Below are 16,064 nucleotides of genomic sequence, written 5' to 3' on the forward strand. Positions count from 1 at the left end.
ATGCCTAGGCCAAGTTCAAAATCAAGAAATGGAAATCCTCAGCTATCAGAATGAAGAAGAAACTCAAAGCTAGAGCAGTGGGCAGGAACTGATGCTTAAGTGGACCATTAAAGAAGCAATAAAGATGTTGGGCCTTAACTGCTGGAAACTGGAGTTTTAAGTCCTTAGGGTGGCAGCTCACACCACACTCTCAGATCTACGTGCTCCAATCCAGGAGTTAGAAAGGGCTGACCAGCCTACTGACCAGGAAAAAGGTGCCCACACACTGGCTCAGATAACTAATGAGGAAGCATGGCATACTTCTGGGGCCTGCGGGGAAAATATCATGAAATGAATTAGAACCCCAGGTTCCTGCCACTGCAGATGTAAGTGTGGATTTACTCAAATTGATAATGATAAATTGACATGAAGACCTTCCTGGGACAGAAGAAATTAATAGGCTCCTGGCAAAGGCATCTATGGCCATCACATTGATACTCTTCCTAAGGACCTTAGAAAACAACTCCCAGTGGAAGTGAACTCAGACTCAAAAAGTACAAAGAAAATGAGCAGAGATGAAACAGAATGAGAAGACCCCATAAGCAACAGAATGTAGGTGGCAAAACTACCAATGACAGAATAATCAGAAACAGTAAAATAAGTCTACTCAGGGTGTTCCGTGAGCTGAAAAGAAGAAGGAGAAGAAGAAAAATATTATAGGGCAAGTACCAAATTGTATGAAATTAAAAGCATTTGAAGATAATCAATAGAATCTCTAATATTAGAATTTCATTTAAATAAAAAGTGAGAAGAGCAATAGACCAAAAAGACAAAAAGAAGTGAAGAACCAAATAGTAACCTGAGGAAAAGATGGAAAAAAGTGGATATGGAAAGTATATAAGAGAAGGTAAGGGAAATGGAGGGTGCATTAAGAAAACTCAACATATGTTTAATACAAGTTCCAAGAGAAGAGATAGAAGAAGCAACAAACAATATTCTAAGTGATAGTGGAAGGAATATTCCAGAATTAAAATCCAGGAGCACAGTGAGGTCTGACTGTAAGTAGATAATGAAATCAAATTATAAACCCACAAAAGGCACATAATTGTGAAAATGAAGACTATCAATAATTACATTTACAAGTTTACAAGAGAAAAGCAAGTATATAAGAAAGAACAGCTGTTAGAAAGACAATATGCTTTGCATGGGTAATGGACATAGTATAGAACAATTAAATAATATCTTCAAAGAGCAAAGGAAATATAACTGTCAGTCTAGAATGCCCAGAGTAAAATAAAGGATAAATAAAGAAAATTTGTGACTTACAAAGAAGGTCATTTCTGATTCCACAGTTGAAAGATGTTCATCATAAAGAAGGAAATTCAATGCAGAAAAGGACAGTGAATGAAAAATTATGTAAGAAGGCACATAAGGAGAAGTAATAGTCATCTAACGATGGATCATTACATCTATTCAATGACAGATATCTAATGGTGGATATTTAAGGAAAAAGGTCGACACTAACCAGTGGTAACATGGGAAGAGGGAGAGAAAGAATAAAATCCCAGTGTTACTTAGAAGAGGAGTAGAGACACTGATCAAATCTAGACATAAAAATTACACCTGAAAACTATCAGGGTATAATTCATAGGAAATGAAGTGAAATGCATAATTTGGGAAACATATAAGAAGAAAAATATATAAATATGTTTAAATGTAGACATATATAAAATATAAATAAATAATTTTGTGGATATATGTAAAATCTTCTTATATAATATAAAATATTATGTAATATATTAGAAGAAAATATAACAGAAAATAAAAAGACTGAAGAACAGCTTGATTAATTCAGTGGAAGTTAGGTAGGAAAAACAAGCCAAGAAAAAGTAAGGCTAATTTAAAACATAAAATAAAATGGCACAAATGCACAGTCACAGTTGCTGCAGATATCTCAAACATAACTTAAGAAAGAACAAACTTTTTACAGGTAAAGTGTCCACAAATAGGAACACTGTCACCAAATTGAAGTTCAATATGCAGAAACTAATTGTATTTATGTACTGGGTAGTAGCAATAAATAAGCCTAAAAATAAGCCTGAAAATGTCATTTAAAATAGTATCAGGGGCTGGGGATGTGGCTCAAGCGGTAGCGCGCTCGCCTGGCATGCGTGCGGCCCGGGTTCGATCCTCAGCACCACATACCAACAAAGATGTTGTGTCCGCCGAGAACTAAAAAATAAATATTAAAAAATTCTCTCTCTCTCTCTCTCTCTCTCTCTCTCTCTCTCTCTAAAAAAAAAATAAATGAATAAAAAAATAAAATAAAATAGTATCAGAAAACCAAATACTAAGAAATACTTTAAGTACTTTTATGGAAATTGGCAAGGTAATTTTAGAATTTATGTAAAAATGCAAATGGACAAAGGATATTCAAGACAGTTCTGAAGGATAACAAAGTTTAAGCATTTATAAAACCAGAAAAATTGGTTTAAAGTTATAGTAAATAAGAGCATAGAGTTGAAAAGATGGACAAATATACAAATAGAATAGAAAGTCCAGAAGCAGATTCTACCTATCCACTTCCCTGGTGTGCCATGGAGATGGTCCTGCAGTGCAGTGCAGAACGGGTTCCTTGACTTTGTGCACAAGTAAACGTTGACTTCTACTCATACCATGTACCAAATCAATTCTAGTTCAATCACAGTCGTACGTGGTGTAACCATGAAGTCTCTTGAAGCCAATACAGGAAAACAACTTGATGATATACACAAAATGTTCTTTAAACAAAATTAAAAAAAAAAACACTACCAGAAAAGATGGACAGATTGGGCTTCAAGAGAATGAAGAACTTCCATTTACTTTCACTATAAAGACTGTAGCAATGTGTGAGATGTTTAGGACACATACATCATTTGAGTGTCTAGTATCTAAAATATATAGAGAACTTCCACAAATTAAGAAAAAATTCTAATTTTATTATTGGTAGGCAAAAGACTTGAATAAGAACTTCATGAAAGAAGTTCAATATGGCCCAAAATATGCAAAATATGTTCAACATTATTGAAGAAATAAAACTATCATAAGATACACATACTGGAATTGCTTTTTTTAAAAGGCAATACCAAGTATTGGATATGATGAGGAGCAATTGGAACTTCCATATAACTATTGGGAGAAGTGTATGTAAATGAGGAAACTGGAAGTATCTACCAAGGGTAATATGCAGACACATATGGGTTCCAATTATTCATAGCCATATACCCTTCATAAATGTGTGTGCATAAAAAGATAATAACATTTATTAAAGAATAATATTTACTGAACAATTCTGTATCTTCAACCTGGAAACAACCCAAAAGTCCATCAAGAGTAAAATAGATGGTAGCGTATAAAACAGTGGAATAATACACAGCAATGGAAAAGAACAACTGATGGCTCCATGCAACATGGATGATCCCCACAAACAGAATGTTGAATGGATGAAATCACACACAAAAATACTATGTATGCATGTGTGTGTGTGTGTGTGTGTGTGTGTGTGTCACATAGCATTAAAAAATAGTCTCTTGAGGTAATAGAAAGCTAAATAGTGGTTATGAAGGGTAATGACTGAGAGGGAATGGAAAGGAGGTTTCTAAGTTGCTGGTGATGTTCTGTATCTCGATGTGGGAGGTGCTGACATGGGCATCTTTGCTTTGTAAATATTCAACAAAACATATCCGTAAGATTTGTGTCCCTCTTTGTGTTCTTGTTATACTTCAGTGGTAAAGTTAGCAAACAAATAAAAATGCCAAGCAGCACCATACACCGTTTATGAATACATAGCATATACATGTATGTTGCCCCCCACTCGTGTGTGTGTGTATGTGTGTGTATGTGTGTGTGTGTGTGTGTGTGTGTGTGTGTGTGTAGTAGGAACTGGAATTAAACATAAAGTCATAAAATTGTCTTCAGGGCAAGAAGCAAGGGAGAAGGCAGCAGAGGAAATCTCAGCCTTGAAATGCTCCATTTCTAATTAGAAAAAAAAATGTACACTAAAAGTTCCATTGTGTAAAAGTGTGGGGATTCTCTGTTTGTTACATGATTTTCTAAGTGTAGGCAGATTTTCCTCACTGCGGTATGGGGATAAGCATCAGAGGGGCAGGCTGGAGGGGTCCTACATCAGGCGAGCGATGGTGAGTTTTCATAAGCCAGGGTGATGATGGGGGCTGGGGGAGAGAGTGGACCACAAACCCCAGGGAGTTGCAAGATGGAGTTTCATTGGGCAACTAGGGAGCATATAGACTCATGGGATTCTGAGAGGAGGCTCTGCCATACAGCATCCCAGATGCAAAATGAAGAGGGGTGCATGAGGTATACAGTAAAGCAGGGGAAGAATAGAGGAGTAGAATATCATTAGATTTTGAGAAACTAGCTGGAAACCCAGGTGGGTATTTCTATAAGACAATTGGAAATAGGAGATTGGCATATATTTATAGTAAGTAATGAAGTTATATAGGACTGCTTAGGAAAAAGCAATGGGATAAACCATCCTGTGTTCTTTGTAATGTTGTGAAAGAGTATTGTACAATTTGTGTAAACACACAAACACACACACACACACAATGCTATTCCTAGCATGGGTTATACTTAATTCAGGTGAAACAAGGGTTCACTTTGAAAACAGAGGGTTTACTTATTTGAGTGATTTTCATTGCACTTAACACAGACGGCAGTAGGAGCTCATGTAGGGTTAATATATGAAATAATGAAAACAATCACTCTTGTTCCTTTGGGTTTTAAAAAGATCAGCTTTATTGAGATATAATTCACATTCTATAATTCAATTACTAAAAGCTCATAATTCAGTGGTTTTTAATATATTTAACAGAGTTGTACAACCATTACCACCATCAATCTTAGATCATTTGCATTGCTCCAAAAAGAAACCCCATGTCCATCATCTGTCACCACTAATAATGACCCCATCAACCTCATACCCCAGAACTGGTTCTCTGCTAACTTGTTTTCTGTCTCTACAAATTTATTCGTTACAGATATTTTGCGTAGATGGAAACACGCAGGGTGTGGTTTTTGTGTGTGACTGGTTTCTTTCACTTAGCGTAATCTTTTCAAGGTTCGTCCATGTTGTGGTAGTATCAATACTTCATTTCTATTATGTTGACAAAAAACACTTGGTTATACAGATATACTACATTATATCCTATCCATTCATCAGTTGATGGATAGTTGAGTTATTTATACTTTTTGAATATTATTAACATGTTCCTATTAATATTCATATAGAAGTTTGGGGGAAGATATATTTTGATTTCTCTTGGGTGTATATGTAGGTGTGGAATTCCTGGGTCATACATTAACTTTATGTTTAGTCATTTGAGGAATTTTCAGATCATTTTCCAAAGTGGCTGCACCATTTTACATTCCCACCAGCAGTCTATGAGGGTTCTGTTTTCTTTATATCCTCTGCAATACTTGCTATTATCTGAAGTTTTTTGTGTGCGGAGTAGTCTGCATGTCTCTGTGGATTGGGTTTGCATTTCCATCACTGCTCAGTGTTGAGCACTTTTTCATGTGCCTTTTAGTCATCCCAATGTATTCTTTGTACAATTATCAGTTCTTTTGCCTACTTAATATAATAGAGTTTTTAAATATTATTGAATTGTGTTAGCTCCTTAGATATTCAACATACCATTTTTCTACAGTTTGAAATAATATTCTCTCAATGTGCTTCATTTTTATTCTTTTTCACTTTCTCGACGATGTCCCTTGAAGAAGAAAATTTTGATGATCCTTAATGTATTTTTTTCTTTGGTTGATGGTCTAAGAAAACATTGCCTAATCTATGATCACATTCCCCTGCTTTCTGAAAAGTAATATTTTTTACACATCTACTTTTATAGCTTTTTGGTTTTTTTCATTGTATTCTTCATAAGTACATATGCCTTGCCTTCTCCTTTTCCTTCTCTTTCTGCCTGTAACTACCGATATTTAAATACGATTATCATGTATATAATGGTTTGATACTGCTTTTCTCACTAAAAATTTTATAGCGAACATTTTTCCATGTCCTTGAAAATACTTAGAAAAATGCTATAAAATGTCTGTAAATCCCACCATGTAATTTATGTATCATAATGTATTTTAAGCTTTTCCATTTTCTTGTACATGTATAAATTATTTTTGGCATTTTGATATTGTTACTATTCAGGGCTAGTGAGTATGCATATAAATATATCTCTATCCAAATACCTAATTCTTTCCTCTAGTTTGGATGTGGAGTTGTGTGGGTGAAGGTGTCTTTCTAGGCTACATGAAAATTGTTTTCCAGAAAGTTGTGCCAATTCACACTCTCCTACTAAGTGCCTGTTTCACTGTACCCTTATCAGTGTGGTATTATTATTATTATTTTCAGGTACTAGGAATTGAATCCAGAGTGTGCTACCACCGAGCTACATCTCCAACCCTTTTTATTTCATTCTGAGGCAGGGTCTCACTAAGATGCTGAGGCTGGCTTTGAAGTATTGATCCTCCTGTCTCAGCCTCCCGAGTTGCTGGGCTTTCCCTTGTGGGCTGCTGTGCCTGGTTAGCATGGTATTATTTCTAACCAAGAAGTGATTTGGTGAACACTTCTGCTTCATGCCCAGCTCCTACATTAACTTAAAGCTGAGCCTGAAGTTGCTGGTTCTGGATGGGGCAGCTCGCCCAGGAAGCCATAAATTCTGCCAAATCTTCCACAGTATTTCCATGATTTTTTGGTGACTTCACATTTCACTTATGAAGGCATATAACAATTATGAGGTCACTAGAAGGCAGTTTTCAAAAGGAGCTTCAAAAAAATTCCAATGGAGGTGGCTTCTGAGCTTCTGGGGTTTTATTTTTTAGGGGGGGGGCAATAATAGTTGATTAAATTTAGTCACAGTAAAATATACTTTAGCAAAAGAAAGTTAACAAAGAAAAACAAGAATATTGTAATTTTTCCACCCCAAGTTAATATCCTTAGCTGAACATCCAGGAAGTTTAAGCAGCTTTAAGCAAAAAATTTCATATATATTATAATGACAAGGACATCAGTAACATTTAGTATGAAGAATTACAGGTTTGTTTAGTATTGTAGTAATGTTTTATAATATAATTCACTAGTTTTCTTTAACACATAGGATTATTAATAAGGCTTTACTTTGGTATTTTGTTTTGATCAAAAAAACCATTGAATAAAACTTGTGGATAAAAACTTTAAAAAAAAGAATAGTTGATTTAAAAAATAGACAATTTAAAGGCAAGCTTCAGAGTTATAGGAGGAAAGGGTAGATCTTCCTGTTCTCTGTATTTGGGTATTTTCCTTGAGGACAGGGATTCCAGCTAACTCCTCTACAATGAGGCCCTTAACAGCACAGACTTAACATGTGCAGATCAATATTGGAAACCAAGAGCCCCTATTTTCTGTCTGGGTGATCTTAGGATCTGCCTCAATTCTACACAAATCAATTAGCACTTACTAAGTTCTTACTACAGGTTGGCCATTTCCCATTACTATTCATCTCTGGATCCCCAACAAGCATTGAAGATGGCCAAAACAGATATTCAATATAATTACTAAGTGAATATGTTAAGGAAAAACTTTTAAAAGTCTGTATGGAAAACAAAACTTCCCAATTTTCCATATTATAGGCCACTCAATACTCCTTCAATTTTAAAACCAAGCCATCTCACATTTAAAATTTTCCTCTGCTATTATCCACACAGGCTTCTCTGCAGAGGTTTTACTCTGAAGTAAACCATTACATGTAGCTCATAATGTCTATTCTTGCAGGAATACCCATGGTGCTTTAGTTCTGCGATTTTAAATCATTTAGCAGAATATTCCAAAAAAATCACTTAGTGTCTGATTTCGTCAAGAAACACAGGCTGTAAAAAATCCAGTGTTGTTCTGACCCTTGGCTTTGTTGAAGTCTGCAAAAAGGTAAAATTTAAGTGACCTTTCTCTGTTAGGATCCTGTGGTTCTGGTAAATTTTGCAGACTTAGCAATTCCAGTGAAAACATTTGAATGTGGATGTGAAGATTTTTTTCTCCCTAACTTCACCTCTCCAGTGAGTCAATGAGAGTGTGTATTTGAAGGTGCCTCAAGAAAAGTAAATTTCTAAAAGTCTAAAATATTAGTATTATAATGTAGGTGTTATCAGTACAATAAGATATAAAAGAATTAAAATTGAGACAAACTTTTTCTCATAAGATCCGACCACTAGATGGGTTGTTAGAAGTTTTGTATTCCAAATCTCTCACTTTTATAGATGAAAAAAGAATAAAGTTACTTCATCAAGATCACCTTATTTGTAACCAAAATCTCATCCCTTTATTTCAAAATAATAGATGCCAAAATTAATTCTTTAAAGTACTATTAAAATACTATAAAGTACTATTCTAACTATCCTAAAATGTAAAGAAAATATAAACTTATATTTATGCATTTTTAATGATGAGTTTGAGTGCATTTAAAAATGTTATTGTTGCAAGATAAATTTCAAAAATCTGAAATAAGAAATTTTAGTTGTGAAATCTTTATTGGAATTGATCATTTTAATGTTTTGAAACATGTTTTTGCTACCTAAGCAAGACAAAATTTAAATTCCCATTAGTAGAGTCTGCTGTAAGTTTGCTGAACAGCCCCTTCCTTTGGAGAACTGCTTACAAAAAGGGTGCTGTTTTCTCTGAAGGTTAATTTATGTTGCAGTTAATAAAAGTGAAAACTATTCAGAACTCCCTTTTTAAAAATTTCCTATGGGACACCATATTTAAAGTTAATATGTCCTGTAAGCAAAACTTAAAAGTTATTTCCTGGCAGCCAGTATTCATATGACTTTTACCTATAAAGGTGTTATATGCAAGGTATTGAATGACATTTCAACATACAAACGCAAACAATAGATGCCACTTTTTTGCATATATTACTTTGATACTTAGGTAAAGCAGTTTTCTATAATCCCTTTTGGATGACACTGTATTTATGACACAATTCTCCTTTTTCCAACTCTGGAAGCACTGAAAAGTGAAAAGTGAGACACCCAAATTCCTTTAGGGAGCTCTAGAAAATAGCATATTTTACTATTTTAATTGGAAAGGATAGATGGTCAAGTGATTGGATATTAAATTTGCTGTAGTGCTTGTCACCTTGGAAAGACCTAGTCAGAAGAGAAATGGAAATCATCCACTGGGCATTAGTCTTCATGCAGTAGGGATGTACACAGAGATTCTGGAAGAGAAGCAATGGCAAAGAAATGGAAGTGGGGGGAAAAAGATGACTCAGGCTTCAGCATGTATTGCTGTTCCCACAATGAGGACTGCAGAATATGCATTGCAGAAATACTTACATCAGATAATCCTGCAGAGCTGAGAGTCAAGAGAACTCTTTTCCACTTGCAAAAGACAAAATAGGATTTCTTCCAAAAGCTGTACTCTAAGCCTATTATATAATACTCATTTTAAATGATTTGAAATAATTTTAATTGGTACTTACCTGGAAGGCTATATCGCTTTTCATTTCACCAACTCTCTCAAAATGGCAGAGTGGATTGCCTCTCATCAGCAGCTGTGAAAATATGATAAGACAGGATGATGTATACAAATGATTTCTTCTTCAGAATAATTCATCCAGAAGAATTGTCAAATTATTTTTAAATGGTTGCAGTTCTTACTGAAACATTGCAAGGGAAGTTTAAAGCCTTCACTTGCATTTTGTGACACTGCTATTTGGTCGTTCTGTCATAAAATTGTGGAATGTTTTAGCTAGGACATACTTGAGGGGTTGTCTTTTCTAAAGCACCCATTTTTTCAAGTGAGATCACAGAAATCCAGAGTACTAGAGAACTCAAGGGATATAAAATGAACTCAGAAATCCAAAAGATCAAATCACTTATATAATTGTGAAGAAGGAAGAGTTTATAAGATTTCTTCAATATCTGTAGAAAGGGTATTCAGGTGGGAGCGATGGAAAGAAGGAAGCAGATTGTTAAGAGAAGGGGTATTTCATTGACTTTGGTTGCGATGTTGGTTACAATGTTGAAACAGTACTAGTCTTGTTTTGAGACAGTATGCCAGGGAGTTTTGGGCTAATGATAATGGAGGTTCCCCATAGAACTTATAGGGCCAGGCTCTCATTCTGAACAACTGTCTGGGAAGAGTTTAAAGGGGCTAATTAGACCCAAGGTGAAAAATGTTTTGCACTTACTTAAAACCTAAATTTTGACTAACTTCTATGTTCTGGATCATCTCTTGGGAATCTCCCCAACATGAGGAAGGAATTACTGGCAATCTTAATCTCGGTGGAACCAACATAGAGAGCTTTCTGTGACAGAAGTCAAAACTAGACCTCCATTTGGTCCAGAGCATCTTCTTGCTTCCTTGGACTCTTTTAATCATAACACAGGTGGCCAGAATCAGCTGGGGTGTGAGAAGAGCCTTGGTTATCTTGGCAATGACTTGGCCTTTGGTGGGGAAGAAAGGGTTTAAGGGGGCAGGAAGGGTGGATAGGAATGGATGATCAGACTCTTAAAGAAATGGTTTACCCCTGTAAACTCTCTTGACAAGTGTCATGACCTGTGACCATTTTCTTGCCCTTGAGGAATTTTCTAATGCCCTGAGATTATTTCACTGCCCTTAGTGTCACTAAAGCAATAATGTGAAGTGTGAGCTTAGAATAGTTTTATCCTAATAAAATATTTCTTATATGCAAAATGATTTAACTGATTGTCTTTATGTTGGTTCATATTACCTTATCCATATAAATCATAGCAATCCACTTTAATATATGGGTTGTTTGTATAATATTAAAGCAGTCATTAAATTTTCCAAGAAAGCATTTAAGTTTCTGAGCAAGCATTCTGTGGAAAAGGAGTTTGGTTGTACCTTGGCCATTCTCTCCTTGCCTAGTAATAGAGACCCCTTTTTATCTAGGCAGTTGGCACCATGATAAAGGAACTACATTGTCCAGATCCTTTGTAGCCGATGAAAGCCACATGCCTAGGTTGTCACTAAGATGATGTAAGTAGAACCATGGTTGGGACCTATGAGAGAGATTCTTCAAAGACAGGGATGTGCCCTTTCTCTGCTCCTTCTCTTTGCTGGCTGACTTCAGAGGACTAGATCTCGAGGATCAACCTTGGAGTCAAGTGTCATGCAGGAGAGGTGTAGAGCAGCAGGAGAACGGATGTGGTCCACAGATATAGGAGCTCAGCAACAGTCCTCAAGCCCCTGCTGCTGGACTACTTTTGGTGACAGAAAAATAAAATGTCATTCTCATTTAAGCCACTATTACTTAGGGATCTCTACATACACTCAGTCAATGTAATCCTAAATTATACCTATTTAAAATAATATGCAAAACACTTAACTCATGTAGGAAAATCATCAAGCAAAAAGCTCTGCCATTGGACACATAGAGTATATTTTTCTCATTTTTTAAAAAATTTTTTTGGTACTAGGGATTGAACCCAGGAGTGCTTAACCACTGAATCACATTCCCCAGCCCTATTTTGTATTTTATTTTGAGACAGGGTCTCACTGAGTTGCTCAGGGCCTCGCAAAATTACTGAGGCTGGCTTTGAACTCACAATCCTCCTATCTCAGTTTCCTGAGCCACTGAGATTACAGGCGTGAGCCACTGTGCCCAGCTTCAATACTATTATAGTGCATTCTATGTAGCAGTTTGTCTTGATGATTTGAACATAACTATGTTACCATTTGGAGCTTTTAGAGCAGATTTTCCCTTCTATGCTGTGTGAAGCCTTGAGAATAATGCTGGATCAGATGTCAGGAGCCTGAATCCCATGCCGCCTGGTTCATTTTATTGGGGGTGGGTTCTTGAATCAGCATCTTTACCTCAGTTTCTCTCTTGGTAAAAATAAAAATTCTGAACTATCCATAATTCTCCAAGCTATCAAGGCTATAAATTTATGAAACTATTTCCTTTTAAAATCACTAAAACTGGCCTGATACATAGTAATATTCTCAAATATAGTAGGTCGTCTATATCCATGAGTTCTGTATTGAAGGATTCAACCAACCACAGACTAAAACTATTTTAAAAAAAATCAAATCTGTACTGAATGTGTACCAACCTTTTTTGTGTTTATTCCCTAAACAACATGGTATAACAACTATTTACACAACACATATATTACATTAGATATTAAAAGCAATCTAGAGATGATTTAAAGCACACAGGAGTTTATGCATAGGTTACATACAATTACTGTAAGATTTTATATAAGGGACTTGAACATCTGAAGATTTCATTATTCATGGGGTTGGAAAGAAGCCTGGAACCCATCCCTCTCAGATATGTAAGACAACTCTGTATGTTAACAAATACTTATAGAGTGCCTGGTATATGTAGACAATGAGGCAACTTTGCATTATATGGGATATATATGTGTTGTTCGGGGAAGGGAAGCCACAAGGCTCTGTAAGTGTTTAGAAAACTATGCAAATAGTGTCATAGAATTCTGAATATGAATAATGTGTAACTCCTAGACTTGAACTCAGTGTTATCTTTTCTATTCCATGTTCCATCTCTCATAAAGCTCTGCATATTAAATTGATGGAGGCCTACCAGTTCTGTGGTTTGCAGCAAGAGTTCTCTTTAAATTCCAACAATTTTATTTAATGCCATGAAATACAGCTTTCCTCTGTTATTATCCATCTAAGACTAATCCACTGGCTATGATAACAGTCATTCAACTTCTCTAATTAACATGAACTGTGCTTGATCTTTTTAAGCTTCATATAAACGAGGGCAAAGTATTCTATTGTTCAGTGAATGCCCACACGTTGAAGAGTTGGTGGGACAATTAAATCAGAGCAGATTTTCTGGAGGTGAGTTTTAATTTGGAGTTTTAGTAAGATGATAAATGTGAGTGGTTGGAGAAGTGGGGAGGTCAACTTTAAAGGGGGGTGAGTGCTGGGACTCATCAAGCAGCACGGGGTGCATGCAGCCAGATGGGCTGCAGTAGATGGAGCACGGGGTAGAGCGGGAGGGACTGAGGTCCCTGAGCTTTCCTGGCATTTGTTTTCTGCCATGATTTTCTTATTAGCATGAAGCATTTCCTATAAGCCCAGTGTTTGTTGGAAGTATGGAAGAAGCTTATGTAGGAAGGAGATGGATCAGAATATGCCTCTGCTGGAAGTCATTTTAAAGCTACAGAGCAGAGAAAGGCAAAAATCAGCACTGCAAGAATGTGCTTCTTTGTGCAAGAGATATTCTGTTTGCATATTTGGTTTTCATGCTTCATTGTGTGCTTACGTGGTGTGGGTGAGATAAAGTTGCAGAAGGAACTTAGAATTGCCTGACTTTTGAAAGTTAAGTCAGCTGTGACTTTCCTCTAATAAAGTATCTTCCTGAGCCTAATTTTTTTTGCAGGTGTGTGTGTGTGTGTGTGTGTGTGTGTGTGTGTGTGTGAGAGAGAGAGAGAGAGAGAGAGAGAGAGAGAGAGAGAGAGAGAGAGAGAGGGAGGGAGAGAGATTTATTTCATGGAAAGATAATAATTAGGCAGCTGATTTATTGCCAGTGTTGTGTTTGTCTGAGTGTATCAGCACTGAAATTACCAGAGGTATTAAAAGAAGAAAAGTCACAGTGTTTGAAGTGTCAGCTCCAAACTCCTCCTTTTGCCTCAAAAAATCTCAAAGTCCTGATAGTTCCTAAGCAGCAACTTGGACATGCACAAGGGAAAAAGCACATAGACACGTGTTCCACTAGCATCGTCTACAGCAAATTAGAGTGGTCAATTACAAGAAGCCAAGTAAACTACAAATCATAATACTGGTTTGTGTTTTCACTCAGACACAGGGAAGTAACTCTTCTTCCTTGGTCATCATCCAAGGTTCTCTGCCATCTTGCTTGTGGCTAATAAATGCCCACCACCAATGGCCATGTTTGTTGTGTATATCCACAAACCCAAATGACAAAAGAAACCTTGAGAAGCAAAAGAAAGCAGGGCCCTTTCCACTGGGCACTCCCTTTTATAGTTAATTTCTTTAATCCATTTCCACTACCCTCTCATCTACTCACCCATGCATACTCATACAGTTGTCATGAATTGGCTTCATACTAATAGTATACAAAATACTGCATTGTTTTATGTTTTTGTATTTAATCAACTAATCAATTTCCACCTCTATTGTCTAGGTTTGACCTCTGATACACACTGTTAATCATTGTTGGAGACCTCTTCACTTGAGGTTAGCCCAATCGATCCATGGTGTTCTGCCCTTCAGAAAAAGTGGGAAAAGGCCTCCAACTCCTTTAGCCATTGTAGTCACTGCTGAGACAGGTATTATCCAAACCCCTGAGCTAACCAAGGCAGGAGGCCCTTTTTCTGCTGTATTAAACATTGCAATGCATGTCATTCTTCATGTCTCCTAAAGCCACTGCTCATTGTGTTCAGGCTTCAGCTTCCCAGACCATCCATCAGACATCCTGGCCAATAAACAGGGCTGATGTCAAGACCTGCAGCTCATTGCACTGACATTGTATTCTCTGACTCATTTGTACCACCTGAACTTAAAGTCCTGGCCACAATCCTTCCGTGTCAGAAAAGACCTACCTTACCCAACTAACTCCAAAACTTCTGTAGGTTTTTTTTTTCAGGTAACTAGATATTTCTACATTCTAAGCCCAAAATTTCTGGGAGCCCCAAACATAATATTCAAGAGTATGTCCTATCTAGGAAAAGGAGAATGAAATTTGTTACACTTTTTCTAGATATTTTTGTAGTAGCAGAAACAAGACGAATTCATATTTCAATAGATTATATTGAACATACACATAACCAAGTATATAGGAATTTGTGGTAGTTTTGAATAAATAGGAATTTTTTGATATGTGGAAAATTTGCAAGATTTTTATGTAATTGTGTGTGTGTATGTGTGTGTGTTCTTATGGTTAATTTGACTGATAAATTGATTCATTAGGCAGAATCAACTTGTGTCTGCAACATAGACATACCAACCTTTTGTTCCATTTATAAAATTAGATTGTGCTTTATTCCATTCTGTGATGAGGTAGAGAACAATTTGTCCCTTGATTGCTGAAAGAAATGAAATGTTTTGCTTAAATCTTCTACAAGGACAGAGAGTCTGTCAGCTTTCTGTCACTATAGCAAATATCTGAGATGATCAACTTATAAAGAGAAAGTATTTATTTTGTATTAGAGTTTTAGAGATTTCAATTAATGGTTGATTGGCCCTGTTGCTTCACGGCAGAAACATGTGGTGGAGTAAAACTATTCACTTTACAGCTGGGAAGCAAAAAGAAAGAGGAAGGGGTAAGGGTCCTACAATCCCCTTCAAGAGCACACCCCAATGACCTGAGGATCTCTCAATAAGCCTGGGGACCAAGCCTTTAATATACATGGATCTTTGGGGTTATATAAGATCCAAACTATAGTAGAGAGCTATTTAGAAAAAGCCAAATGAGGAAGTTTTTCCTACAGAGTTTCCTGAAAATTAGAGTGAACCAAGTGTTGAAAGTAATGATGCATGCCTTCAGAATGAGTCCCTGTAGATTACAAAGTTTATTCTTTGATCTGAAAACATGACATTGATTAAGAAACTTGGCATATATGCCATATGTCCAAACTTAGCCTAAATTAAAGTTGAGGGAGGCAATCTGTTTTTGAGTTTTAAGGAACCACTAATCCATATGTCCCTAAATTAAGTGGGGTTAAATATAATTTGTATTTGTATTACTTTTCTGTGGCTGCTATGACAAATTACCAAAAATTTAGTGGCTTACAGCATCTGTTTATTATCTCATAGTTCTGTAGATCAGAAGCATGCTTCAACTGGATTCTCTGCTTAGAGTCTCATGAGACCAAAAATCAAGGGGTCTGCCCCTCCCTTCCAGAGCTTCTGGAAAAAGATCCACTTCCAAGAACACTGGGGTTATTGCTAGAATTCAGTTCCTTATGTTTGTTGGAGTGAGGTCCTGCCTAGTTGCTGGTTCTGGTGGGGGTCACCCTTAGCTCCCAGAGTCTCTCTCTGGTTCTTGCTCAAAGCCTGCCCTGTCATGTAATCTCTTTCATCCCAG

General features: G+C 36.4%; 1 long non-coding RNA gene across 1 annotated transcript in view; it reads left to right on the forward strand.

The window, feature by feature from the left end:
- Positions 1-16,064, forward strand: part of LOC308652208 — a 295,262-nt gene that overhangs the window by 100,128 nt on the left and 179,070 nt on the right. The window lies entirely within an intron of this gene.

Source organism: Spermophilus citellus, assembly GCF_964194105.1.
Source record: "Spermophilus citellus genome assembly, chromosome: 6".
NCBI classification, from domain to species: Eukaryota; Metazoa; Chordata; class Mammalia; order Rodentia; family Sciuridae; genus Spermophilus; species Spermophilus citellus.